This window comes from Thermobia domestica, chromosome 3 (genome assembly GCF_964235325.1).
Source record: "Thermobia domestica chromosome 3, izTheDome1.hap1.1, whole genome shotgun sequence".
Lineage (NCBI taxonomy): Eukaryota > Metazoa > Arthropoda > Insecta > Zygentoma > Lepismatidae > Thermobia > Thermobia domestica.
Window position 1 is genome coordinate 173825387 of NC_137456.1, and position 27369 is coordinate 173852755.

Genomic DNA, 27369 nt, shown 5'->3' on the forward strand with positions numbered 1-27369 from the left:
ATGTAATAAGAATGAGGGGGAAATATACAAATGTTGAATAATAATAATAATAATAATAATAATAATAATAATAATAATAATAATAATAATAATAATAATAATAACATAATTCAAATCAGAGAAAATGCGCTCGAGTGATCATTCCTTTAATAAATATATTGGCCTCAGCAGTTGCAGTTGAGTTTAATTTTAGCATTATGCTTTCAATAAAAACTTACGTAGTAGGCTCAGGGACGTAACGCTGTCGTGCTGATGCGCGGGGCGTCCCAGGAAGTACTTAGGACTATGTGCGCCAAACAAACAATCATTAAAATTTATTAAAGAACGTTCAAACAAAAGTATGCATGAAACGAGATTATTTGACTTTCAAACTATGGTATGCATAAGTGAAGCAAATCTGATAGAACGGCTTTGTCTGTTCGTAGGGCAATCTGTCCGTCCGTCTGTCGTTGGGTATCAGTAAAAATTGTAAAAGACATCGAGATGCGTTTTTTGCAACCGATTCTGCGTTCCAAAAATAGGTTCCATCTACTCCGTTAAGTCTCTATTTAAACCGAAAGTGGTTCAAATTAGTCACTTTCGCTTTCAAGGTATATCGCCATAGAACAAAAACGCTAACAGGCAACGAGAAGCAGTTTTTGCAAACTTTTCAACAACTCAGGGTAACATGCTATGACTATCCCGAACACTCTACTAAAACCAGAAATGCTTCAAATTTAATATTACGTATGTTTCAATGCTTATTTCCACATAGGAAGAACGGTAAAACATATCGAGATACAATTGTATGCAATCAATTCATTGTCCCAGAAATATGTTTTATCTTCTTCACTAATCTTCTAATCAGACCAGAAGCGCTTTAAATTAGCCATTTCATTACTGATTTCCGTAGAATAAAAATGGTAAGAGATATCAAGATTCTAAGTTTTACATAGATTCAGCTTCTGATGAATAGATTCCGCCTTTTTCCATTAATTCTCTATTCAAATCAGAAATAGTTCAAAGTAACCATTTCCGGTTCCAGCATTTATCACCATAGAACGAAAATGATAACATATATCGACAAGCGGTATAATCCATTCAAGGTGTCAAGGAACCTACCATCACAATCCGCAACACTGTACACATCCGGAAGTGGTTGAAATTTACTACTACTTGCGGTCTCTATACTGATTTGTGTAGAGCAAAAACCGCAAGAGATATCGAGATGAAGTTTGTTTCAATCGACTCAGCTTCCAAAGAGTAGGTTCTATATTTTCCCTTAACCGTCTATTAAACCCAGAAGGGATTAAAATTAACCATTTCCATTTCAACATCTATCCCCATAGAACAAAAACAGTTAAGCATGGAAAGTAATGACTTCTTTTTATATTGAATCAGGATCCGAGGAAAAGGTTATATGTTTTACCTTATTAACCTATTGCAAGCAGTAGCTAAAGATGCACTGCTTCAAATTTGAGTATTTAATTCCAGAGTTTGGAAGATTACCTTAGGGTCGCACTGTAAATCACTAATGAAGATTATAAGATTCCAAGATTCCAACACCTACGTACATTAGACCACAAAATAATTCTTAATGAAAGTGAATTTTTGAATTCGATTTTTTTCAATAGATAGCTACAGCGATTATATTGACCGACTTCGTTAATGGAGTGATTCCTAAATGTCTCCATGGGTAAATGTGTCTTTAACGATGACTATCCATATCCCATTCATTCACAAATGTAAGTTACACGTAATTCTAATATGCAATACTCTAAACATTTACAATTTGTAGGTTGCATAAACATCTAGGCGTAAATTTTAGATAATCTTAATCACGTTAGATTAGTGGCAGCAGACACTTTTGGCTTAGAAATGATGAAACGTTAAATCCAGCCCTGGGTACTGGCAGAGTTTAATGGTTTAAAACGAGTAGTATCTCACTTTCGCAATATGGAGACACAGCAGAATTTGATCATGTTTATGTTAGATATATATCCTACTTGCAAAAATGCTCCCAATCTGGAAAGAGTTACCAATGACAGAAAAAAGTTTTTCGTAGCAAAGATGAAGTGGGTCAGTGAGCCGTGAATTAAAATTTGTGAGCGAGTCAGTGAGTCGTGGGTCAACTGAACGTTACCCACTGAGACCCATCACACACTGTGACCCACTCTGACCCACCAACTCACTCTACTCAGAGCACTGTAGACAGCATCTTCTGAACACCTGTGAATTAGTCTACGTTTTATTTTCAAGGCTTCATTTTTAATTCTTTATCCATTTGTTTCTATTTACTTACCTGAGATGAGTATATCAAAGTAAAAAGAAATCTTCGGATACTTTTGGATATTGATATTTTGTAATTTTAATAGTAGCAGTTGGACTTACTTCTTGGCTTTCGAGACAGTCGAATTGTACACTGTTTTTTCTTCTTCTTCCTTTACGTTGGGCTACTGTACCTTGATTTGAAACTTTCAAATTTCATCCTATTTTCCACTGAAAAGTGTCTATAATTCAACAAGGAAGTAATTATATATAATAATTAAATTGAAATTCATCCTATTATGCCCCATGACAAACTCTTTGCAATTTTATATCGTGAAGAATAGATCAGAGCGGTGTTTGAGAGATTGACTGTGGAAATTCAAACTCCGATTAGTTGTAATTTCACAGCCTTGTTTCATTACAAGTGTAAACTCTTTCTTCAGTTGAGAGGACGGCGTAGATCATGGGTCGGAGTTGATGACGACTGTTTTTAGTAGGTGGTGGCTCAGAGTGAGTCTTGGTAAGTGAAGAGTGGGTATGGTGGGTGGTCAGGGCAGGTGGTCAGAGTGGATTAGGGCAGGTGGTGGATCAGTGGATCATTAGTCAAGTTTTCATTGACCCACGTTATCTCTGTTTCGAAGGAAATGGAACGATCTAAATACCTAGTTACCTTTTCTTTTTAATTTCAAATATCTCTATACCCTATGAAAATTCACAGTATGTTTATAGTTGTGCACTTGCTCCTTCCTGGAACATCTTTTGGGACAGGAGAACAAATTATTTAAATCCATGACTGTTTGGCTGAACCAGGACCTCTGGGAATCTTTGATAGGGTTTATTTAAAAAAAAAAGTTTTCGTTCTATCAAACACTAAAAGTTTCATGGAAAAGTCCGTGCGATATTCGTCTAATTTCATATACCATGGATAAATACGCTATTTAAGATTTTTTGTATTTATTGTTAATATTTTATTTTCATTTGAACCCCCTCTACTGTTGGTGCTAAACTTTGTGTTTTGCCCCGTACTTGGAAACATATCCTATATTTGTTCTTCTGTTCTAACGGTTTGTATAATCTCACGCGACAAAAAAACACACGTGTATGTTTGTAAGCATTGATCTCTTTTATCACAGCACAACACACAAATCAATGAAAAGAATCTTGTATCTACATGAAATACTAGTTTGTATTATGACCTTTACACCTAGCGTCTTGCTTTATGAGTAAAGTTTATAAGTACTGTGTGACCTGGTTATCGTTTATTTTCTCTTCCTTTGATAAACTTACAAATGAGGAAAACTGGTCAAACATTGAAACTTATCTAGGACAAACCCATTCCAAGTTAGGAATAAATTTCTATATATAACGAAATTTTCAGCACGCTTAATATCCGCGAAGTTTGATCATTGAAGTCATAGAAGCAGGAGAGTTAAATTGCTACTGTTAGCCACTGAAAACCCTAGGTAATATTCTTTCAAGGTAACGTTTTATCTTTTTATTGACTGATGGAAAAATGTTGAAATAACGAAAATGTACTCAAGATTTCAATTGGCTTAAACGTTTCATATTTCCTGTAAACTGAAAGCAAGTGTTTGACTTTTATTCTTTCATGTAAATGCAATGCACTGCCTAAATCGCAATCAAGTCGAAATGTAATTTTATAGGATGTTATGGTGTTTTCTATATTAATATATCTCCTTCGTGTATTGGGAGTTATACATAATATTCTCTCAAATATTGAGGGCCTATTAGTTGACTCTCAACTCTCACGAAAATGCCTAATATTTTGGTTAGTTCAATACTCAACATCTAAACATATCGTTAGTCATTTCTCTCAGAATGCTTTGGTATATCTCAGAATATAAAACCAAGACACTGTGTGAGGGCATGGAAGCTCAATAGGAGAGCGATCATCTCTGACACGATAGCAGGCCAAGGAGATTGGGATGGAGAAAATTGTGTCCGTGTGTTTTCCCGAGGTTTTTCCCGTTTCCTTCAATATTGTTATTTTACCAATTCTTTCACTATCATTTGTTTTCAACTATGGGACACTCAACTAGAATTTCATTCATTGTCCTCATAACATACTTCTAACCACTTCGGCATTAAACTCATTTTCATCCATTTTTTTAAATCTCTATTCAGTTCACATACTTTAGAATATAATAAAGTAAGTAGGACTACAATGTTTCCAAATTCGCATTATCTGTAAGTTGAATGAAAAGTGAAAAAGAGTTTAGAATTAATTACATTTAGAGCTGTCTAATCTCAAGATATTTTCGGATTGCGGGAAATTTATAATACTGTATTTATCAAAAATAAGTTTATTTTATCATATATTGAACATTAATATGCACTTTTCTCTTGAGCAGCTAATATTTAAAGCTAAACCAATGTCAATATGCAGCAAAATATTTTAGTTTCTATTGAAAGTTTAAAAGTTTTTGATATACAAATATATAGAGCTTATTCGTGCAATGAACTAAATGTAATCTTTGAGTTTAATGTCGCACAATTATACCCTTTAGGCTAAGGGAGACAACGATTAAAGCAAGTAAATGATGGAAGAATTGATGAAAGGAGAAAATGGGAGGAAAGAGAAGTGCCTCGAGAAAAGTCATGGGCACAATGTTGTCCGCTACAAACTTACTTGGCCAGGGATCGAACCAGGGTCCTCACGCACCAGAAATAGACAGTTTACCACCGAGCTACCAAGATGTTCAAACGTAGAATAGTCGTAGAACCTATACTGTAGACCAGTTTACCATAGCTAGTAAATATTCTCTAAATAAATCTCGTCTAATAAAATACTTGGAAAGCTAGACCTCAACTGATTGTCTGAGGCTTCTCTCCTTCGAATGATCGTCTTCGAATCTTGGTAGGGTATTTATTTCCAACATGTCAATTTCCAAACTGCCACCTTGCTTCATGTCACTCCACGTGTTTGCTATTTCATTGCCGAAATTCACATTTCTGCAATAGACAAAATCTCCAGACGTCTATCTCCGTAATCTGACAATTTTGTCACATCCTAAAATTTGTGTTGATGTTAACAATTAACAAATAACAAAATAAACATTACAACAACTCTCACAATATTCCTGACACTGCATTACTTCTTTGTTGTCCTTTGTAATCAAAACATTGTACATTCACACGTCTGTATTTACATCTGACATAAACCAAAACAATACTCGGACAACATAATTTTGAAATCTATTTTCTTAACCTAATTCTTCGTTGTGGTAATTTCTTGACTCTTAATTTTATCTTTTAATTTTGTCTTTAATTTTGTCACGTTTATTTATCTTTATTTGAGCCAATTATTAAAAATTTTAAAATAAAAATCCATTTAACTTTAATTCCTGAACACGGCCCCCTTTCAAACTCAAAGGTGCTTCGCGTCTGATCAATTCGAAGCATGAGATTGGAAAATACAAACATACAAACAATAATATATTATGAACCTTGTTCCATCACCGCAAGTTTAACACATAATCAAGAAAAAAAATCAAACTTCGGCAACTTATTGATATCTGCATAAATCGTCACGTTAGATGCCATTTCTGTCTTTTTTCCAAACTCTATTTCTTATTCCTTATTACTATTATTAAATTCTACAGATTCCTCTACTTTACTAGAACAAGTTTTCTGTTTGTTTACTAACTCTTCATCTAGTTGTAAAATCGACGGAAAGTCTTCCGTGAACGATTGTGGCACCGGACTAGAGGGAAAATTTCGAACCGGACCTTCTTGAAATACTATTTTCGGACTTTCTACGCTTTGTGTTACAGTTTTATCGTGTCTCCTTCTCTCCGGAGTTCTATTATCAAACAGATTTTCTACTTCTAATAGTATTCCTTTAATAGCTTTTTGTGCGCGAGTCTTAATAATTCCTGAATTCATTTATTATAATACTATCTATTTTCCGTATATAACTAATAATATCTACAATATAAATAACGTCACATTATAATAATTAATCTTAACCTTGTCTAATAAAAATAAAATAAAATACCCTTAATATATTTCTATGTACCATCTCAACTTATCTTTTACTTCTAATTCTCCCGGGAATCAAACCAAAGAACGCCTTAAACCATGTCATTGGTGGGTAATTTAGTAAATAAAACAATAAACCTCCCGGGGACCGAACCAAGGGTCGCCTCCACCATGACATTTGGTGGTTACTTTACTCATAAATACAACTAATTGTCCCGAGGATCGAACCAGGGACCCCAACCACCGGAGGTGTACGCTCTACCACTGAGCCACCGCGCCCCCGTTTTGTAATTTGCAATTTTAGTTCTGAAATAGCTACAAAATATTGTTTAGAGATTATTCTTTAATCAAGATTAAACCACTAGCTTCTGATCATATTTAGTAGTTCTGAAGCATCGGTTAAAATCACTAAAGAGCAGTTTAGAACAGTGATAGTCAACTTGTTACGCATAGCGAGCCAGGATAAAATAATACCATACTTGAGTTGCGACTCATTTTCCTCCTTACCCCGTGAGGCTACAATTTCCAGATTTGTGTTACAAATATACGTATTTTCTGAATCTTTGTTCTATTCTGGATATCCTTGTTTCATGTATATATGCTAAATACGACTTCAGCTACGAAAATTTGAAATTAAACCCGTGAAATATACTCTTTTGTATATTTTTTGTGGTAACGGCCTTACTTTTCAGATAAGGCTTGGTAAAAGTTAAAGAAAATGTTTTTACACTTTAGAGCTGTCTCGATTCAGGTGGTTGCCATATCACGATGCCAAGCTACCCTTCCTTTTACAAATCGAGTTACAGAAGGTAGTTCTTATTAGCTGGCTGGATGCGGAAAACGATTTGATCATAACATATTTAGAAGAAGAGTTAATTACGCTTTATTAAATTTGTATTTTAGTTTTCAAACGCTACATTCTAATATTATGCTAGTCCTAATATAAGGAAAGCATCAATTAAATTTTTAAAATTTTGGAAAAGTTGGATGTTTATTTTAAGATGTTCTTTAAGGATATATAAGAAAATTGGAGTTTGGACTGTATGAAGTAGAGTCGGTTGAGTTAGTTTGAAATGCATAATTTCATTACTGTTTCGATGATATTGAGCAATGACATTCATAGTATAGGCAAAGTAGGATTGAAGACGGAAAAAATTATTAGAAAGCAAATTTTCATTTTAACACGTTCTATGTACGCCCCTGATACTCCACAGAAAACTCCCCAAAAATCCCACATGGGCAACCACCTGCAATGACATCAACAATATGGCGGCCATGCAAATACATTCATTTAAGCTTATAGGATAATATCTCATCACAAACTGAGATAAGAATGTCGTTCTTGTGCCAAGTTAAAGGTGCAAGAATCAAATGATTTCAGTTAATATCGGTTTTATGTGTTACCTCCATTTTTAAATATGCAGAGTATTATCTTAAAATTAATTTACTCTATTTCATTTTATTTATTCCAAATCAGATTTCTATGAAACTACCAAATACATACATACAAAATATTTTTAGTATTTTAAGGTAATATTGATATCGCTAATTTACTTGGCTTTGTAATAGCAAAAATTCCGCATTTTACGTTATGATACTATCAAACAAAATTATAATTTAAAATAGCAAATATTAAATATTTTACTGTTATAAAATAACACATACTTAAAGTTTTGTTTAACAACATAACACATATATTTAATCAAAATTTAGAAATCATTTGCTGCATTACAAATTGCATAACCTACCTCTCTACAATTGCATTTTAACTGTTTCATTCATTCATACTTTGAATCATTTAGAAGATGGTTTTGAAGTTTCTTTATTATCATCACAAATATTGTCGTCGTCTTCTATTGCATTTAATACTAATTTATTTGTGCATGGCTTGTCCGCCCATTCTCCACATGTTGATGTGCAGTGGAGTCCACACCGTACGAGATGCAGTAGATTATCTTTCGCTGGTGGCAAAGTTGATGCTACGGATATGTATCGTCAAGCCTCTATTTTCTATTCCTATTCCTCAGGCGAAAGATGATTTCCCTTCTATTTTTGTATCTGATGATACGCTCGAAAACTATGCTGGCGCGCTTGAGCTGACCCTGAGGGAGGCTTGTAAGGTTCATGATATAATTCGCTGTTTTTTCTTTCCGCAACTGTTTGGATATATTTCTTAAATCTTGTCGTGTCGAATCCATCTGTTATTTTTCTGCCATACAATGTCATAATAAACGCTTCTCCTACCAAAATAAAACAACGAAGATTTACCCTTTCCTAAAGATAAAAGAAAGAAGTAAGAGGAAATTTTCTCAGAGTGCTACTGGGAAAACATTTCAAGGAGTGGTCTTCAAACGCAAAACCCAAGTATTCACATTAGGTGCCATGGGGAATATGTTATTTCTTGACCAGGATCCGGTGATAGTCAAATTTGATTTATTGGCTGTGTTTGACAAGAACTGCTCTTGTGAACAGGCACGACCTTCAATTCTGTTACACTCAGCTTCGTACTACCTGGCTTCCAAAGAGATCATCGTACACACAAAACATATTTTGTACTTCGTTCTTCATACACGTCGAAAGCAACGACCACATTGGTTCCGGAATGACTATTTATGTATTCGAGGTACCTATGACAAATTTCACCATAGATAGCAGGGCGGGGCCAATGTACTTGATGTGAAAGATCACCACCATCGAGAACAAATCGTGGGTTTTTAGGCAAGGTATTGCTTAGATCACACATCTTGTCAATGACATATGTTATCTTCGACTTCGTTCCTTTACTCAGGCAAATATTATCGAACAGAGTTTGGGAAAATGGAGACAATTCGTATCTCAAGCAAAATTCTTACTCACTCCTTACAACGCAAGCAATACAGTGAAACAGTTGGTTTGGATTGACTATCACGGATCCTGGTCAATAAATAATGTATTCCCCCTTGGCACCTAATGTGAATACTTGGTTTTCCGTTTAAAGGTCACTCTTTGAAATGTTTTCCCAATGACACTCTGAGAAATTGTCTCTTATTACTTTTATTTTCAGGAAAGGGTAAATTTCTGTTGTATTAATTAAAAAGTATTTTTATTTTTGTAGGAGAAGCATTTATTGTGAACTTGTACCTCGTAAAAATAACAGATGGACTCGACAGGACAATATATAAGAAATATATCCGAACTGCTGCGAAAAATCATCGAATTATATCATGAATCTCGCAAGCCTCCCTCCAAGTTCAGCTGCAGCGCACCAGCATGGTTTGCGATTGTACCATCGGATACAAGAACAGAAGGGAAATCACCTTTCACCTGAGGAATGGAGATGGAAAATAGAGTCGGGATAGTGCTTACTCGTGAAAACAAATTTGAAACCAGCGCCAGATAATCTACTTCATCTCGTACGGTGTGGATGCAAAAGTGATTGTTCCAGAAATTGTGAGTTCCGTAAAAGAGGACTCCACTGCACATCAATGTGTGGGGAATGAGCGGGAGAGTCAGGCGCAAATAAATTAGTATTAAATTCATTAGAAGACGATAATTATATTTGTGATGATATTGAAGAAACTTCAAGCCATTTTCTAAACGATTCAGAAACATTAATGAATGAAACAGTTAAAATGCAATTGTAGAGAAGTAAGTTATGTAATTTGTAATGCAATAAATGATTTATATATTTTGATTAAATATATGTCTTATGTTGTTAAACAAAACTTTAAATATGTGTTATTTTTCTAACAGTAAGTTGTTTAATATTCGCTACTTTAAATAATAATTTTGTTTGATAATATCATAACGTAAAATGCAGACTTTTTGCCATTACAAAGCCAAGTAAATTAGTGATATCAATATCACTTCAAAATAAAGAAAATATTTTGTATGTATGTATTTGGTAGTTTCATAGAAATCTGATTTGGAACAAATAAAATGAAACGGAGTAAATTAATTTTAAGATAATACTCGGCATATTTAAAAATGGAGGTAACACATAAAACCGATATTAACTGAAATCATTTGATTCTTGCACCTTTAACTTGGCACAAGAACGACATTCTTATCTCAGTTTGTGATGAGATATTATCCTATAAGCTTAAATGAATGTATTTGCATGGCCGCCATATTGATTATGTCATTCCAGGGGGCTGCTCATGTGCTATTTTTGGCGATTTTCTCAGGAGTCTCAGCAGTTTAAAAAATATTTAAAAGTTTGTTTTCCAAACGTTTCTCGCCTTTAATTGTAAAATTATTCTCACATGTTTAGCGTAATCTAAGTGCTGAAAATTCAACACCTTGTGCTACATAAAATGGAATAGTACGCTTAATTGTTAAAATATAGAAATAATAATATCTTTAGAAATGTGAGACTCTACTCCATAACGTTTACTTCGAGGTGTTTTTCCGTATATCTGATAGTTTCATAGTAATCTACTATAAAAGAAATAAAATGAAACGGAGGAAATTAATTTTTAAGATAATAACCACCATATTTAAAAATGGCGGCAACACTTAAGAAGGATATTGGTTGAAATCACTTTAAAAAATCTTTATCTTTAATGGGGTACTAGAACGAAGTTCATGTCTCAGTTCTGTGATAAGATATTACCGCATAAGCATAAGTAGTCGTAATTGCGTAGCCGTCATATTCATGACGTCATTTCAGGTGGTTGCCCATGTGGAATTTTTGAGAACTTTCCTGTGGAGTATCAGGGGAGTCCATAGAACGTGTTAAAATGAAAAATTGTTTTCTAATATTTTTTCCCGTTTAGAGCCATTTTTGGTTTAATTTTCGTATGCTATCAGAGACACGACAACTCTGAAAAATTCATTATAATTTTCTTCCATACGCACTCACGTTATTTATTTTAAAATAAAATACACAAGTACGAACATGTGATAGAACAAACTACAGTACAAACATCTAATAATACAGTAAAGAGAACCCTCAGAACGTTTAATTAGTTCACCAAAGAAAAGAAAATTGAGCACGATGATAGAGTAATTTTCACTGGTGCGAAAAGTTTCCAATTATATCCTAAACCATGTGAATTCCTGGTAAACAACAACGCACTTCACAAACGCTGTGTTAATGCCGGGAAAGCAGTGTGTTTATTTTAGTCGCACTAAATTATAGGTACTCAAAAACGACTTAACTTACAGTATAAGTAAATATTTCTTTAACAATCCTTCAAGTGATTTCTCTTGAAAATTTCCTGGGGAATAGTTTGCTTTTAGGGTGCTTTTTTTCGGAACATTACTTCAAAAATATCTTAGGAGATTTTGAATATATTTCATAAAAACGTATAATAATAGAACAGAACCTTAATTAATAGAACTTTATTGTAGCTAAAATGATTTCTCATGAAAGTCTGCAAGGAACAGTTTAGTCTTCGAATTCTTTTTACGTCAGTTTTTCCTAATGCTATCTAAGTGATTTTGTTCAATTTTGTAAATAAATATTTTATTAAGTATCCCTTAATTAGGAGTAAACTATTCCTTGTGAATGCATCCATAATTGGTAAGTTTTTCTTGAGTGTGGGTTTTACTCAAACGATTCTCTTCAAGACTACTCACCCAATTTTATTCATATTTCGTACAATATAAGCTTCTTACCTTCTTACCTTCTTATCTTGACAAACTCACCAAAGAATAGTTCACTTTTAGGGGCGAGTTTTCTTTGATCGAAATGTCCAGAATTCGCATATTATATTTTTTTTTTTCATATTTCATAAGTGTTATAGTAGTGCAGCATAATTTAATGTAATATAAGAAATGGGAACGAGAAAGCATAATGTTATTAGATTATGTGTCTGTGCCTTTCTCGAAGCTGATCCGTTTATTATTCCAATAATTCCCCAGTCATTAAAGTAGGTACTTAGGTCTAATATTTATCCTCGGTGTGCAATCCAATAATAGAATCAGGAAGTCTCTTATACAGGGCATTGGTTTAATTTGAATTTATTTAAAATTAGAACCTCGCTTTTAAATATTTCAATAAGTCAAATTGAAATACTAGTGTTTTCACTGTTAGTGTTTGCTAGTTCGCACCTTCATAATTTAGGGAAATATTAGCCAACCTTGTCTGCATTTGTCGAAGTTACTGTAAATGAAATACGACACACTATTTGCGACTCAGCAATCACTTTGACGAAAATCATCAGTGAGAGGCATCAACAATATATTTTCACCTTGAAATATCAGAACCTTCAATAAAGAAATTCCTCCAACCTCTATTATGAATTATCTTTGAACAAGGTGCCTCTTGAAGACTACATTTGCAAGATTTTAAGACTGATTTGCATGCGGCGGACGGAAACTTGGCTCAAAAATAAGACAGACTTCCTAGTCCAAGTAATTTCTCGAAAAATGCATACAAACATTAGTACCGAATAGTAAAGAATATAAACCTGCCATATTTTCTTCATGAGAATACGGGACACCTAAATCTCCTCCCCAAACTTTCCAACACAATCCAATGAACTGTAGCTCTGGTTATGAACAACAGTATAAGAGGCTGTGGTGCCTCAGTGGTAGAGCGTTCACTTTTGGTGCATGAGGTCCTTAGTTCGATCCCAGATCTCACCAATGAGCTTTGTGGTGAACGAACACCATGTGCATTGGTTTTCTCGGAATTATCCCGTTTCCTCTCACTTTCTTCATTCCATCATTCATTCATTTCTCATCATCACTGTCTCCTTTACCCTAGCAGGCATACCCGTAGGCGTAAAACTAAAATATTTCATTTTATTTTTTTTTCAACAATATAATAGGCGGAAGTTCCCTCAGCTGCAGCTACCTTTCTCTCTTCTTTCCTTGCAATTAATTGTACGGACTGAAGATGTTTACAATTCAACTACAAAAGAATTGCCTTAAAGACTTAAGATGATGTCTTATAAAAATGATTTACAGGAAAACAATATGCAAATTATTTAAATCAGTGGTATGATCTACTTTCAATATTCTTCGCGTGTTTAGCAATATTTATTTACATGACTGTATTTGCCGAAAGTACGTTTGTCAGTTTAATCTGACGAAAAGCTGATTTTTCTCCTTGTGTCGTGTGTAATTGTCAGGACCAGATTTACAACCCCTAGACCAAAGCACAATTCTGTGCCCTTTGCCTCACAAAAAAGATTATAATTCTTGTTAACTTACTTAATGTCTTCCTGGAGAAAAGGTCACTCATCTTCCCTGTGCTTATACATGTAGAAACACTTAAACTTATCTTACGCGTGTTTGTTCTTTAAGTGTTGGAGAGGGTCAGAGTTTTCATCAGGTGCAATGGAAAAAGTAGCACTGCAAATTTCGCTCGCTATCAAACACGGTACAAACACGAAACTGTTACACGGTACAGCTTATTGTTCATTCACTAATTAAAAGAATTCCCAGCCAATGTCAGAATCTTGATTTTTCTCTTTTCGAATAAGCTGATATTGATAGTAGAAATGGGACGGAATTGAAATACGGGACATTTGCTTGTCCCGACCAAATTTACAGGACCCCGGGAGACTCGGGCCCAAAATCGGGACTGTCCAGGAATTTTTTACTGGACGTATGGCAGGCTTAAAAGAATACGTTATTCAGAATCAGTTCATCTCTGCCCTGAACAAAATTCCTCTGGATGACCCGAGTAACATTGTTCATCCCAGAGAAATCACAGGTCCGATCCTTCCAAACTCCTGGGTCATTATTTGTTGGGAATTGTGGATTCAGTGTGCTGTTTCCTTTTGTGAGAATTTGACAAGAGCAAACAGTTTGAACTATCTCTGACGACTTTTAGAAAAAAAAAATCATTCTTCAAAACAATTCATATATTGTCGAATTTCCTAGATCTACGGAGTTTAAATTCCCAATTAACATGAAATTCCCCCCACCGATCTCTGTGAGCGTGTCAAAATACCTATAAAAAACTTTTTATATCGAAATAGAAGAAATGTTTACTTTTAGCAACTTGTTTAATGTTCTTAAGTGCAGCATCATTCTTTTCGTTTCTGTAGTGACGGCTTATACATATCTATCTATCTATCTATCTATCTATCTATCTATCTATCTATACACACACACACACACACACAATTAAGAATTTGGTTCTAAATGTGTAAGTTTCGTATCACTTTTTCATCATTATAGGAATTTATTATTATTATTATTATTATTATTATTATTATTATTATTATTATTATTATTATTACTATTATTATTATTATTATTATTATTATTATTATTATTACTATTATTATTATTATTATTATTATTATTATTATTATTATTATTATTATCATACATTCTTATGTGAAAAGTAATTAATAAAAACAGTAACATCCACATTTTCCTACTTCATCCAGTTCATTCTCCCACTTTTCTAAAAGTTCTATAGCATTTTTTTTTTAATGGAAAGCATGAGTGCTTCGTAAAATGAATAATTATTGACCAATACTACGTAGCAACTAGATGCATAATTTTGGAACTCCTTTGAAACAACTATGATTAGATAAAAGGGAAGAAAAAAGAGCAGTACTGAAGTCCCGTATTTTAGCTACTGATTTTGTTTCCGAAACGTAAGATGGAGTTTTTCACCACGAAATTTCGCTAAGGAGCTTTATTTCTAGGTGGAATACATGTTAAAGAACACCAGGTATCTATATTGTCATTCTGTGACCAGTCTCCAGTAAAATGGTGTGCAATCGGTATTCAGTTGGCTTGTATTATTAATAACCTATGGTACATCTAAAGGGGAAAGATGAAAGGTAGAGTTTTTGAGAAGAAATTTGTCACTGAACATTTTCTAGTAAATGACATTGAAAGTAAATTCGTTCTGCCCTGAATCAAAGACAATGATACACTGTTATTTGTTTCGACAGCAGACCACTTTGGTAATAAATTATGATTATACTTGTGAAAATGAAATGAAATAAAATTTTTGAGTTTTACGTCCCACGATTATGCCAGCTAGGCTAAAGGAGAGAATTATCATGAGAAATTAATGAAATGGTGGAAAGAAGAAAGTGGGAGGAAACGGGAGAACCCCGGTAAAATCCACGCACACGGTGTTTGTCCACCACAAAGTAAACTTGGTGAGAGCAGGGTTTGAACCCGAGACCTCATGCACTAGAATGATTATACTTGTATCGCAATTTGTGATGCAATATTTCTGTTGCATCTCATTTCTATGTTTTCGTGTTGCAAACCCACTTCGATGTGATATCGCTTTAAAACAATTATATACAATATATAACATGAAATTCGATATTTGGATCTTTCATTCTGTTCTGTATTATACTAACCTTTGGCAAACTGGGTTCTAGACTCCCAAACGAATCAGTAGTTTTTAAAAGGTAATGAGTCAGCAAATTAAAGTTGTGAGAAAATCGAAAAAAAAAACTATTTAATTTTCGATAATCCTGATAGATATCAAATGATCAGCCTCTGAAAAAGTAAAGTTTTCTTGTTATTATACAAAATGAACAACTTGTTGTGAGCAATTAGTGTTCCAAAATAAATAAATAAAACGTTGGACTAAAGCAAAATCTAAATTTTCTGACTCATGATCTTTTCGAAACTACTGATTGAAATGTACTAAACCTATGGCATTTAACATCAATCAAATTGAAATAATAAAAACCGCTATCGTCCCAAGTGCTATGTTTAAAAATTCACTTCAAATGGTTCATTCCCTTTCCTACGTGATGATGAGACTGACAAGTTGGAAGTCATTTTTATATATTGAGAAAAGAAAAACAGAAATTGCCACTTCTATCTTTAAAAGCGGAATTTCGGAAAGGTTGTGGCATATACCGGTACTCACTTGGTTTGAATAAGAACTTTATATATCAAATTTAATATCCCTACAATGTCTTTATTTTAAGGGATTTCAAGATAATGACCATCTTATTGTAACAACTATACCTCCGAACTTTTCTCTTTCTAATTGTTATTGTCATGTAGGGAAAATATCTTTAAAAGGTCCAAACACGTTTCTAATTATTTTGAATGAAAAGTGTGGATTTCAAATTTCATGTCTCTATCTTAAGGATTTTGAGGTATGGCCATCTTTAACAACTGCAATCCCTACCCTCTTTTTCTAACCGCTCTTTTTTCTCTTGTAAAGGAAACATTTTTTAATAAGCGCTGAAACATGTCTTTAGTTATTTTAAATTAAAAGTTTAAATACCAAATTTTATGTTTCTAACCTTAAAGGATAACGAAATATGGTCATCATATTATAACAATTGAAACCCCACTTTTTCTTCCCGCCCCTTTTCCTTCTCTTCTACAGTAAATATCAATTAAATCTGAAATACGTGTGTAATTGTTTTAAATGGAAAGTACTTATACCAAATTTAATGTTTCTATTCTTTAGAAATTAAGAGATACAAACATTTTACTATAATGATTGCCACCCCATTTATCCCCTTACATATGGAATTTCCAAAAATTCTTCCCTAGTGATACTTACGTTACAAATTCTATGCAATATCAAAATTTCAAGTTTCTAGGTTAAGCGGTTTGATCTCGGCGACTATCAGCTTTATATAGATTGTTTATAAAGTATATATACAACCTATATATATATATATATATATATATATATATATATATATATATATATATATATATATATATATATATATATATATATATATATATATATATATATATTGTTTATTAACTTGTTTTGAAATTTATAAAAGAGTAGTCGTCAAAATATTTTAGAAAAGTAGCACATTTTTGCCCTTTGTGGCACCAGTGCCGTCACTTGGCTTTTTTTTTCGAAGTGCAAGCATTAATATTTGGCCTTTCTAGAAAAATATGAAATAGATTCCCTATTAAAACATGAAGTACGAAACTTGAGAAACTAGAATTTAAAACGTTAATAAATATGTTTGTTATTTACAGGGAACCCTAGCAGATGCTTTACTGAAGTAAAGCCCGGATTGTATTTATGTTTCATCTTAGGGAAATGATTTTATTCAGATGATGGGGCAACAGCAACATTTAAAATTATTTTCAGTTCTTTTAGAAAAAAGTATGGTGGGCTCATTTCATGCTTCACAATATTAGCACAACTTAAAGTCTTAAGAAAAACATGTTTGTAGGAGCTCTAATAGAAAACATTTTACTGAAATGAGCAATGATCACATTTTTGCTTCATTTAAGAGATTTTCTCTATGTGTGTGTCTTTTGGGACATGGTGAAGCTATTCCATGCTACTTTAATACTAGCTATATCAAAAGTCTGGAGCCGTAGACCAACTTTGCTATGAATAAAGGTACGAAAAATGGAATAGGTGGCTTTCAATCTAAAATGGTGGAAACTTTTCCAATCGCACCAACCCACACTGGTTCAGGACGAGCAAAAAGCTGGCCAAAACCCAATTTTTAAAAATTGCATTATGAGGACACTGGTTTAGTGTATGGGTTACGAAATATCCATAGTTTACTATATACAAACAATGAACACGAGTAACATGTAACGTGTGAGTTAGAAAGTTTGAAAGTTAACCATTGTGAACATATCTGTGACATAGCTGCTAATTAGAGTATTTGCCATTCAAGTTCTTGGCTTGGTATCTGAGAATGTGTGGTTACAAGAAACATTTGTTGTATATGGCACCAACATACCTCTCAAGCACTGCAACTGTCCAAAGAGGCTATGCAGTATCTTCCATATCTACGCTCCCTCGAACAAAATATGTTAATGTGACAAAATCTAATTTGCTTTAGCAAAAGGTCCACAAAACTACAGAGATTTAGTATAGTGCCCAGACTTCCCCAGCAGAGTTCTTGAAATGGTCTGAAAGAATAATCCATTATGAATTATTTTTCAGGAAGTTTAGGTGTGAATATGTGCAAATTCGTGAAATAGGTGTTCCTTTGTGATTGCGTGTGGTGACAGGACACTGAAATTAATTATTCCTACTTTTTACGTGCAGGACATCCATAGCTCATAATGATGCTGAGACGCATCCAGGTCAATGCGAAAATGAGAGAAACGTAAAGACGTTGTCAAAGGGAACAAACACGGCATGTCCAGACTTGGGTTTTGACGTAATTGGATCTTGGTGATCACCCAACCCACGTTAGTGAAGACATTCGACGAATTGTTTCCAGGTTTTGCAGTCAAGTGTACCAAAAACTGTATAAGAGTGGCAGAAATCATGACATCTTCCTAAAGATACAGACAAAATGGTTTGATGAAGAACTGACATTTAAATTCCGGAGACAGATGGAACGTCGATCAAATCCTGACGGTTGTCCATCGAAGAATTTCATAGAATCTATTCACAGAACTAAACGGAGGAAAGCGGGAGATTTACTTACATCTTTACGTACGTCGGAACCGGCTTTTGCTGCCAAAATGAGGCTTCGGGCATCAGAACAAGATGCAGAAAAAGTAATTCGTGAGATGATAGAAACAGCTTTAACTAGAGTTCGTAAGATGAGACAAGTGTTTATGAGCGCAAAAGACCAGAGCATTTTACCCATACCGTGCACCAAAGAAGAGGTGCTTGCATTGCTTCTCGATCGTAAGTTAGCGAAAAGCCAACACAACTGTCTACATCTTGGTGCCAAAACACACAACGCAGACATTTATCCAAATTATCACCAATTACTCGAGTCTAAGAAAGTTGTTATCCGTCAAATGAGAGTATTACTGTTACAGATGTCAGTGCAGAAATTAAATCGCAGACTTTATTGTAGAAAAAAGTTGAACGAGTCCAGTGCATCGAACAGCAGATTCAAGATCACCTATCAACTGTGAATTTCAGTGGATTCCAATTTACTGTGCATCACGAGCTCATTCTCACTATGGTAGATGGTAAAGTGGTAATGCACTCCTGAACAACAAATCTCTTCAAAAGTGTTATATTTGCAAAGCATTTCCCAAAGAAATGAAATATTTAGAGAGAGTTTTTTATGAAAGACATAGACACATCCACATTTTTGTTTGGATTGTCAGTGTTACATGCGTACATACGAATTTTTTAGTGCCTCCTTTATATTGCATATAGACTCGATTTCAAGACATGGCAAGCTCAAAAGAAGTACAAGGAACTATTGAAGTCAGGAAAACATGAGATTCGGAAGCAGTTTAGAGAAAAATAGGCCTTAATGTGATTGACCCAAAGCAGAAGACAGTGGAACAAGCAAGGATGGGAACACTGCTAGGAGATGCTTTGCGGACTCACACCGATCTTCGCAAATAACGGGGATTTGTGAATAATTGATTACACGTTTTTCGGTGATACTATCTGTAATCAATTCTGGACTTGATATTGATCCCAACGCTTTTGACAGTTATGCACTGGAGACAGACAAACTCTTTGTTCATCTTTACAGTTGGTTCTATGTGCCTGCTAGTGTTCATAAAATTCTTGTTCATGGATCGGCTACAGAATGCTATTTTACCAATAGGTCAGCTTTCAGAAGGGGCACAAGAGGAACGGAATAAAGACTTACGAACATTTCGGAAAGATCACTCGCGCAAATTCTCTCGCACTATTACGAATCAGGATATGCTGCATATGCTCTTTATTACTTCTGATCCCTTTCTTTCGCGTATTAGGCACATGGCTACCGGGAAGAAAAGACGTCACTTGTCACATGAAGGACGACTGGTGTTAAAGACGACGGTGCATGGAGCAGAAGGAGCCAACGCGGCGTCCAGCAACCAAAAGAATGAAGACATTTCATTTTCATTCAGCGATATTGACAGTGGCAGTGATGATTGACGTACAAATGTGGTTGACAAAATCAATTCTCGTTTTTCATTTATATGTGTGAGTGTAATGAAGATTTGTATGTGTGAGTGTAGTGCAGATTTTTATGTGTGAGTGTACTGACGTAATGCATACCAATACGCAGTACAGTAGAGCGTCGATTATCCGAACGTCGGTCAACCGAACGACCGCTTAACCGAACTGTGTACTCGCTCGCACCTGTTACTCTCCCACCCTACTGTCCATCATCCCCCTCACTCCCAAACCAAGTTTCCCACAGTAGTCGCCGCACTGAGCCACCGCTGGCGGAACATTGCTTCTAATGGGGCCTTCATAAGGCGCTGCTGACCGGCCAAGCCGCCAGTCGCTGTGTTTCAACAATCAATACACTTCTTTTTATGAATAAATTTACTGTACAATACTTCTTTTTGGCAAATAAACATGTACAGTTCGATTATCCGAACAAACCAGTTTTCCGAACACCCATGTTCCCCAATTACTTCGGATAATCGACGCTCTACTGTACTTTATCAGGATTTCCTACTAACTCTCTCCCGCAGATAAGGCTAGTGCAACCGAACGATGAACGTGTTCGTTAATTCTTAGTACTATACATATACAATTTTCACATATTTGAATCATTAGAAGCATTTTGTACATTGTTATAAACGGTTATAGGTTTTGGCCAGGTTTTTGCTCGTTCTGAACCACTGTGCAACCGTTTGTATTCCACATTGGAAAGACGGTCTATTTTAAATAGAAAAAAAAGTAACGTTGCTAATTCGGAAGGCTGTTTCCTTTGACCCTCACCATACCAATAACACAGCATTGTAAGGAAACATGTTCCCTTCACATAACAATATCAGGGTTGCAACCTCAAAGAACAACGTTATCGATTTTCATCTTTAAAATTAACATATATTCGTTATGTAAGTGATAATCGTAGAAACAAGTATAATACTATTAATAATAGCAATAATATATGAGAGACTTATCTACTAATCTTTAGTTTCTAACTCCAAGTAGGCGTCACTGTTCTCACTATTTTTAATCCTTATTAACAGTTTATTTTAGTTGGAATGACTGTTAAGAACCTAAGTGTCTGTGTTTTATAATTATTTAATGCACGTCTGCGATTTATTTGTACATTCAAAAACTGCAAAAAAAAAAGTGCGTTCTAAAATTATTGTCTACGTATTCATCTATTATCACAAAGGCATTATTGTATATAGCATAAGGATTATATATAGGATTAAATTAGCGTATATTGCGATAAATTATCGTATGGTTGGCAATCCTTAACAATATGTAAGTTCCTCATGTCCTTATGTTCTGTTCGACCAGACTGCTGGACCAAAAATGTTGCTTTTTATTAGGGCGTCTTACAGGTGCGGACCCCAAAAGGCTGGTGCGATTAAAAAAACTCCACCATTTGAAGATCAAGTATTTCCAAAAACTTTCTTCTCTTTCAATTTTTTCGCATCTCTATTCACGATGAATATTTCCTATGGCCCAGGAATTTTGATACACCCAGTACTTTCATATCGAGTACATTGATCCGGCAATTTCTCCCCTGCTCCTCCTACAAGTTAGAGCTCTGTGTCGCATTATTATTATTAAAGAAATATATTTTTATAGTTTCCTGAAACCGTTTTTAGCATTTCTAAAAAAAAAATAACAAAATGGTGCTTTCTTTAATGATTTCCAATGTGGTTTGTTGTGTCAAGTTGAAATGAATTAAGAACAAAGAGGTAACTCCACACACAAGTTTGAGAAAACGGTGAAGTGTAACTTCCATAAAAACAAAATCCCATTTTCAAGAAGGAAGGCGTCTTTGTTTGACATTTAAGAATTATCTCTATTTCTGGTTAAAACTAGTGAAATGTTTGTGATAAATTGTCCAAAAGTTAAATAAGAAAAGAAGGAAAGAAAAGAAATTGTTTACATTAGCTATCGTTGCTTTTTCTTTTCTTTGCTATAACACTTAGTTTAAGTAGTAGTAGAGTAGTATAGTTTCTTAATCACCAAGGATTTCCCGCAATATTTGTGCATTACGAACAGATTGCTACTTCCATGTATATATTGAATCCCTGTACTATGCAAAAACAATACAGAAAACTATTATTATTTTGTAATAAGATCATGAGTTTTTCATCCGTTTATTACATACTGTGAACTAAAACGAAAAAAAAAATATTAACAGAAGTAGATATTTAGGAATAGATTAGTGAAACGATAGTGTAGAAAGATGTAGAAGAATAATAAAAACCCTCAAAAACTCAATATCATGCACAAGACATTCATATGGCCTTGTGTTGAATCACGTACCTCCCAAATTGAAGATATCCGTTCTAGGACTGAACCACCGTGCTCCTATATAATAATAATAATAATAATAATAATAATAATAATAATAATAATAATAATAATAATAATAATAATAATAATAATAATAATAATAATAATAATGTGAATCCAAGGTCTTTTTTGAAAGTTTCTTATACATTTGAATTACAGGAAAATGAAAATGGACTTTCGTTCCGGGTTTACCTATTTAATGAGATGGAAATCAACGAAGTTATCTTAAAAGTTGCATGATTTCCCTTTCACGAAGTGTTTCTTAAGTTTAGTTCAGATTACTTCTGGAAGGCTTTTCTCCAACCTGGAACAATGGTATAACAAAGTCATTAAGCTAATAAGGAAATGGAGTTTATTTTTGGGCAGTTTTACTTGCAATGTTCCAACAGGTCGCTGTTACAGTACAGACATACTTCCATATACAAATTCCATATGTGTAAATTTGCAATACAAATACTATATTAGGAATAGAAAAGGATTCCCGCGTACGGATACAATATACGATCTCTACACCTTTCGTTTCGTAGTGGAAATAATAATAATAATAATAATAATAATAATAATAAAATGGATGGTAGGATATTAGGAAGTCTTTCTTCTTATATTCTGCTAATTAAAATCACAAATAAAGTGACTCGTCAGTGAAAGCAGGTCAAATACAGGAGGCTATACAAGTGTTTAAGCAGGGAACAAACAGTAGTAAATCGTAAAGAAAAATATTCCAGACATTCGGAAGTAGTGTCGCCAGAGAAATGAGAAGTACAGTTTTAAATTCAAGTTGAGGCGAAAAGTACTATGAGTCTTGTGACCAACACTAATTCACCAGTCTTATATTTCAAACACTGTTTTAGTGTTACATGGTCCATAACAGTGTTATAAATATAATGAAAAAACAATTATCAACGTCATTACGCAACATATTTCAATTATAAATATAGTTTAAATGTAGATATTCTAGTTTAATACATTATAATCGTACTCTACTTCGTATATATTAAACATTATCTGAATATGTAGTGCATTCTGAATTCTTAATTTATTCTTCTAAATAGATTAAACAAGCGACAAGTGAACAAAGCCAGTAAACCAAAACCAGAAGCCCCCGGCGTTCAAAATTGTGAACACAACCTTTGTTGCCGAGCTGAGCCTGACTGTGATCAATTTCGGCCACCAAATATAGTAATATTTATTTTTTAGACGGTGGGCTATTTGCACACCTAATTTGGTTTAGATCTGGCCAGTAGTTGTCAAGAAATAAAGTACTACATACAAGACGAGTCGAGTCTTTTCTTGACATCAGAGTAAAGTAAAGTAAGGGAAATGAAATTTTTCGATTTAACGTCCCACGATTATGTCCTTTAGGCTAAGCAAGACGAATGATTAAAGCAATTGAATGATAACGGAAGAACTGGTGGAGTGGAATTGTGGGAGGAAACAGGAGTATCTGAGAAAACCCACGGATACGATGTTTTCTCCCACAAAGTGGCCGGGAATGGAACCAGCGACCTCAGGCACCAGAACTAAGTGCTGTACCACTGAGCCATCTTGCCCCCTCGTCCATCAAAAATACTAATCTTTATTCTTTAGACGATGGGCTACTTGCCCACCAAACTTGATCTAGTTCCTGCCCTAGTTACAGATAAATAAAGTACCACATACATACACACATATATATACCTTAAGTGGAAGTATACGATCCTGTATCCTTATGCCTGGAGCTAGTATTTAAAGACCTGAAGTTAAACCTTCAGTATATGACACTACATGATTTCATGGTTTAGGCAGCTGGCCTGCACATCCCTGTATTCAACTATGAAATTCTTGAACTATCTATGTGATAGTAAATTTTATATTATGAAAATTATGGTGATATCTCTTATTTCCATGTTAAAATTGGAGGATAGACTAATTTCTACATGAATTAATTTTTAATGGAATGATTTTGCCTAATACTTGGTGAATGGTGTATTATTTCTTATATTTTGGTTAGTTTATTTAAACTTGTAAGAGAGCAGAAGTACTTCATATATGCACTAAAAATTTGCCTTCTTAAAATCAGTTACTAGTAGTGCTGTGCTGTGAGCAACTTTTATGTTTACTTTGGTAGGACCATTGATTTAGGAAAGTGGGAGATATGTATTCTTTAAGTAATGCTAATTACTCAAAAATTATCTCTAGATCCTCCGCTATAGTATTTGAATTTCTTGTTACTAAAACAAAAATCCTACTAAGACTACTTTCAAAGTCAAATAAATCAGCTTACAGAACAATGCAAGACGAGATGATCTTTTTAAGAATAATAATAAGATTAATAATAAAAACGAGACTTTTACAAAATTTAGTATATGAGACAAGAAAAACCTTATTTCTCATCCCGTAGATAAAACTATTCTATACCTAGATGATGAAAGTAAATAAGGGGAGAGTTCATTTATAATTTAACAAGTAACTAATGATCATGGGATTAGTAAAAAGTATTCATGCGTCGATACATTTCTAAGTGCGCTTTTTATACTAGTGGCACTTCAAAGTTCCCAATTATGAGGTCATTTTTCTCGTCCTACCATGAAGAAACGTTTATAGCTAGTTCTATTAAATTCAGCTCCGTCAAATTAGTATAAAAAACCCAATTAGAAATTTATCTATGGATGGACACTTTTTGCGATTGCCATGATCACTAGTTCTTCAAAACTTCGTCCAGGACGCACTACTACGAGACCATATGTCATAATCAATTAGACACTCAATGTAGCTATTGATGCCTATATTGGTAAAACAGTGAGGCATAGGGGAAGCATTCATATGGTGTGCAAAATATCATTCGATAAAACAACCGGGATATAAAACGATATAAACAATATAAGATGGAACTAGGTACTACAGAAACAGCTCAGAAATAGACAAGCAAACTTCTGTATTTCTTTATTGTCTCATCAGGAGAAGGATCCGCTTTTGGATAGAGTGCAACGGAAGATGACAAGTTCAGTCCTTATGGTACTCCAGGACACCATAATCACTGATAGACCTCATATAAACATATAGTCACACAACTAAAATCAAAGCTTCTACATAAGAAACAGACTTTCGTCAGGAAGTTCAAGAGCACGCTTCTCCCTAAACTTCTTGTTCCCCTGTAAATTATGTTGCACAGTTGAACATAACATCAACCTTTTCTCTTATTTTTCCTGCTGTTATAATACTTCCTTTTTGTGATAGAACATATTAAAATGTGGAAACTACTCATCCTTATATTATTAATTTTCCCCTCATACTTGAAATATGCGTGTTAGTTCTTGTCAGTCAGTGAATATAAACTGTGCCGTTAATATTAGAAGCTATATCAAAACTTTAGAGGTATTATACTCATTCACACTCTCCATCTCTTCACTCTCTCCAAGATAATGTCTTTCTTCAAAATATAATTCCCACGGGAAAAATCCTCATATTCCCTTATGATCTAGTACGCTGACTATTATGACACGTGACAAGTAGTTTGAATAAAACTACTCGTTTTTCACTAATTTCATTGCAAGGTTAAATACATGTTATGTAATAATTGCTTACGCGTTAATCAACTGAACCGAAGACAACATTTACATTTCCATCAAATCAATAAGGGAGTGAATAAAAACCACTAAATGTAGGAATACCTAAGAGCATCATTATCTCCACATAGTCGCTTATTATTACGAAGAAAATTAGGTTCACATTTCATTATAGTAAAAGCAGAAAGTAAATAAATAATAAATAAATAAAGATTGAAAAGTTTTCTCTTTAAGTAGTTTCTAAGTAACATAATACATCAAGAAATTGTGTTAAAGAAGTAATACATTTCCCTATGTAGTAGTCCGGTATTACTGAAAATAAAGTTCTTATGTCAAGCAGCTAATTTTCTGGTAAGCCGAAGTTAAAACTTTCATTGCTCTTGTGATATACTCTTTTTTCTTTCTTTTTTCAAAATTGAACTTCCATGACTTTAACATAAAACTTCGAACATTACGAAAATGCATTAGAACCGAGAATATCCCAGTCCATATTAGACGTAAATGATACTTTGGACTCGACTAGACGAAGTTGTAAGAGTAACGCATTAATCTTTTAACTTCCTAGCTGGGATAACGCTAAAAGACCTGGTCCTTCTGAACTTGTATGGTATTCACTCTTTACTGATACATATAAGTTGGAGAACAATACGATTATACTTTGATACACATATGAAACCACGAGTATTCATACATTTTCTTTGCTATTTATTTATTTATTTATTTCGGAAAAACAACAGGCAAATGTCTCATTACAGTTTTCCCTTATTGTAAAGTGTATTTAATACACTTTAAAATACACATATAATAATATACTAATATGACCTCAATTTTATCGTAATACACTCTAAAATACACATATAATAAAATAATTATATGAAAGCAAAATATACGTTAAAATACAGATAGCACGATATACAGGATACAACAAATTTATGTAGAATGAAAATTTTGTTTGTAACTAAAAATATTTATATATCTGGGTGTTCTTGTGACATCTTATTATACAATATACACATTTTTCTGACAGACGATACATCTAATGCATTAGTCCTTTGCGCTGAGAAATGGAATATGTCATTATTGGGTCTCGTTGCTCTATGTGGGATGCGAATTTTGATTTCTGATAACACATATTCTGAATGCATTGCACCATGAATTATTTTATGTAAGAAAGATAATATGAAATGACTTCTTCTGCTTTCAAAAGATTGTAATGAATATTTGTTTCGAAGACCTTAGTAGTTCTCAAATTTTGGATATACACCTGTTTCTTTATATGTCAAAAAGCGCACAAATTTATTTTGAATGTTTTCGTTTTTATTTATATATTTCTTACTATTAGAATCCCATATAATCGCTGCATATTCCACCTTAGACCCTACATAGGCAGTGTATAATGTTTTGAGAGCATTAGTATTAGAAAAATCACCTCCTAATCTCATCACAAAGCCAAGATTCCTAAAGGCCTCACCAATTACTCTATTGACATGAATATCGAATGATAGGTTT

General features: G+C 33.8%; 1 protein-coding gene across 2 annotated transcripts in view; it reads left to right on the forward strand.

Annotated features, from left to right (window-relative positions):
* Window positions 1–3562: 3562 nt before the first annotated feature.
* LOC145680865 (methyl farnesoate epoxidase-like) overlaps window positions 3563–27369 on the forward strand; it is a 132725-nt gene continuing 108918 nt past the window's right edge. The window contains exon 1 of one of the 2 annotated variants that reach the window (XM_081751999.1): window positions 3563–3710. The gene's annotated coding sequence lies outside the window, so the exon portion shown is untranslated. Of the gene's footprint in view, window positions 3727–27369 lie in introns of both variants that reach the window. The other variant, XM_081752000.1, reaches the window with a different exon arrangement.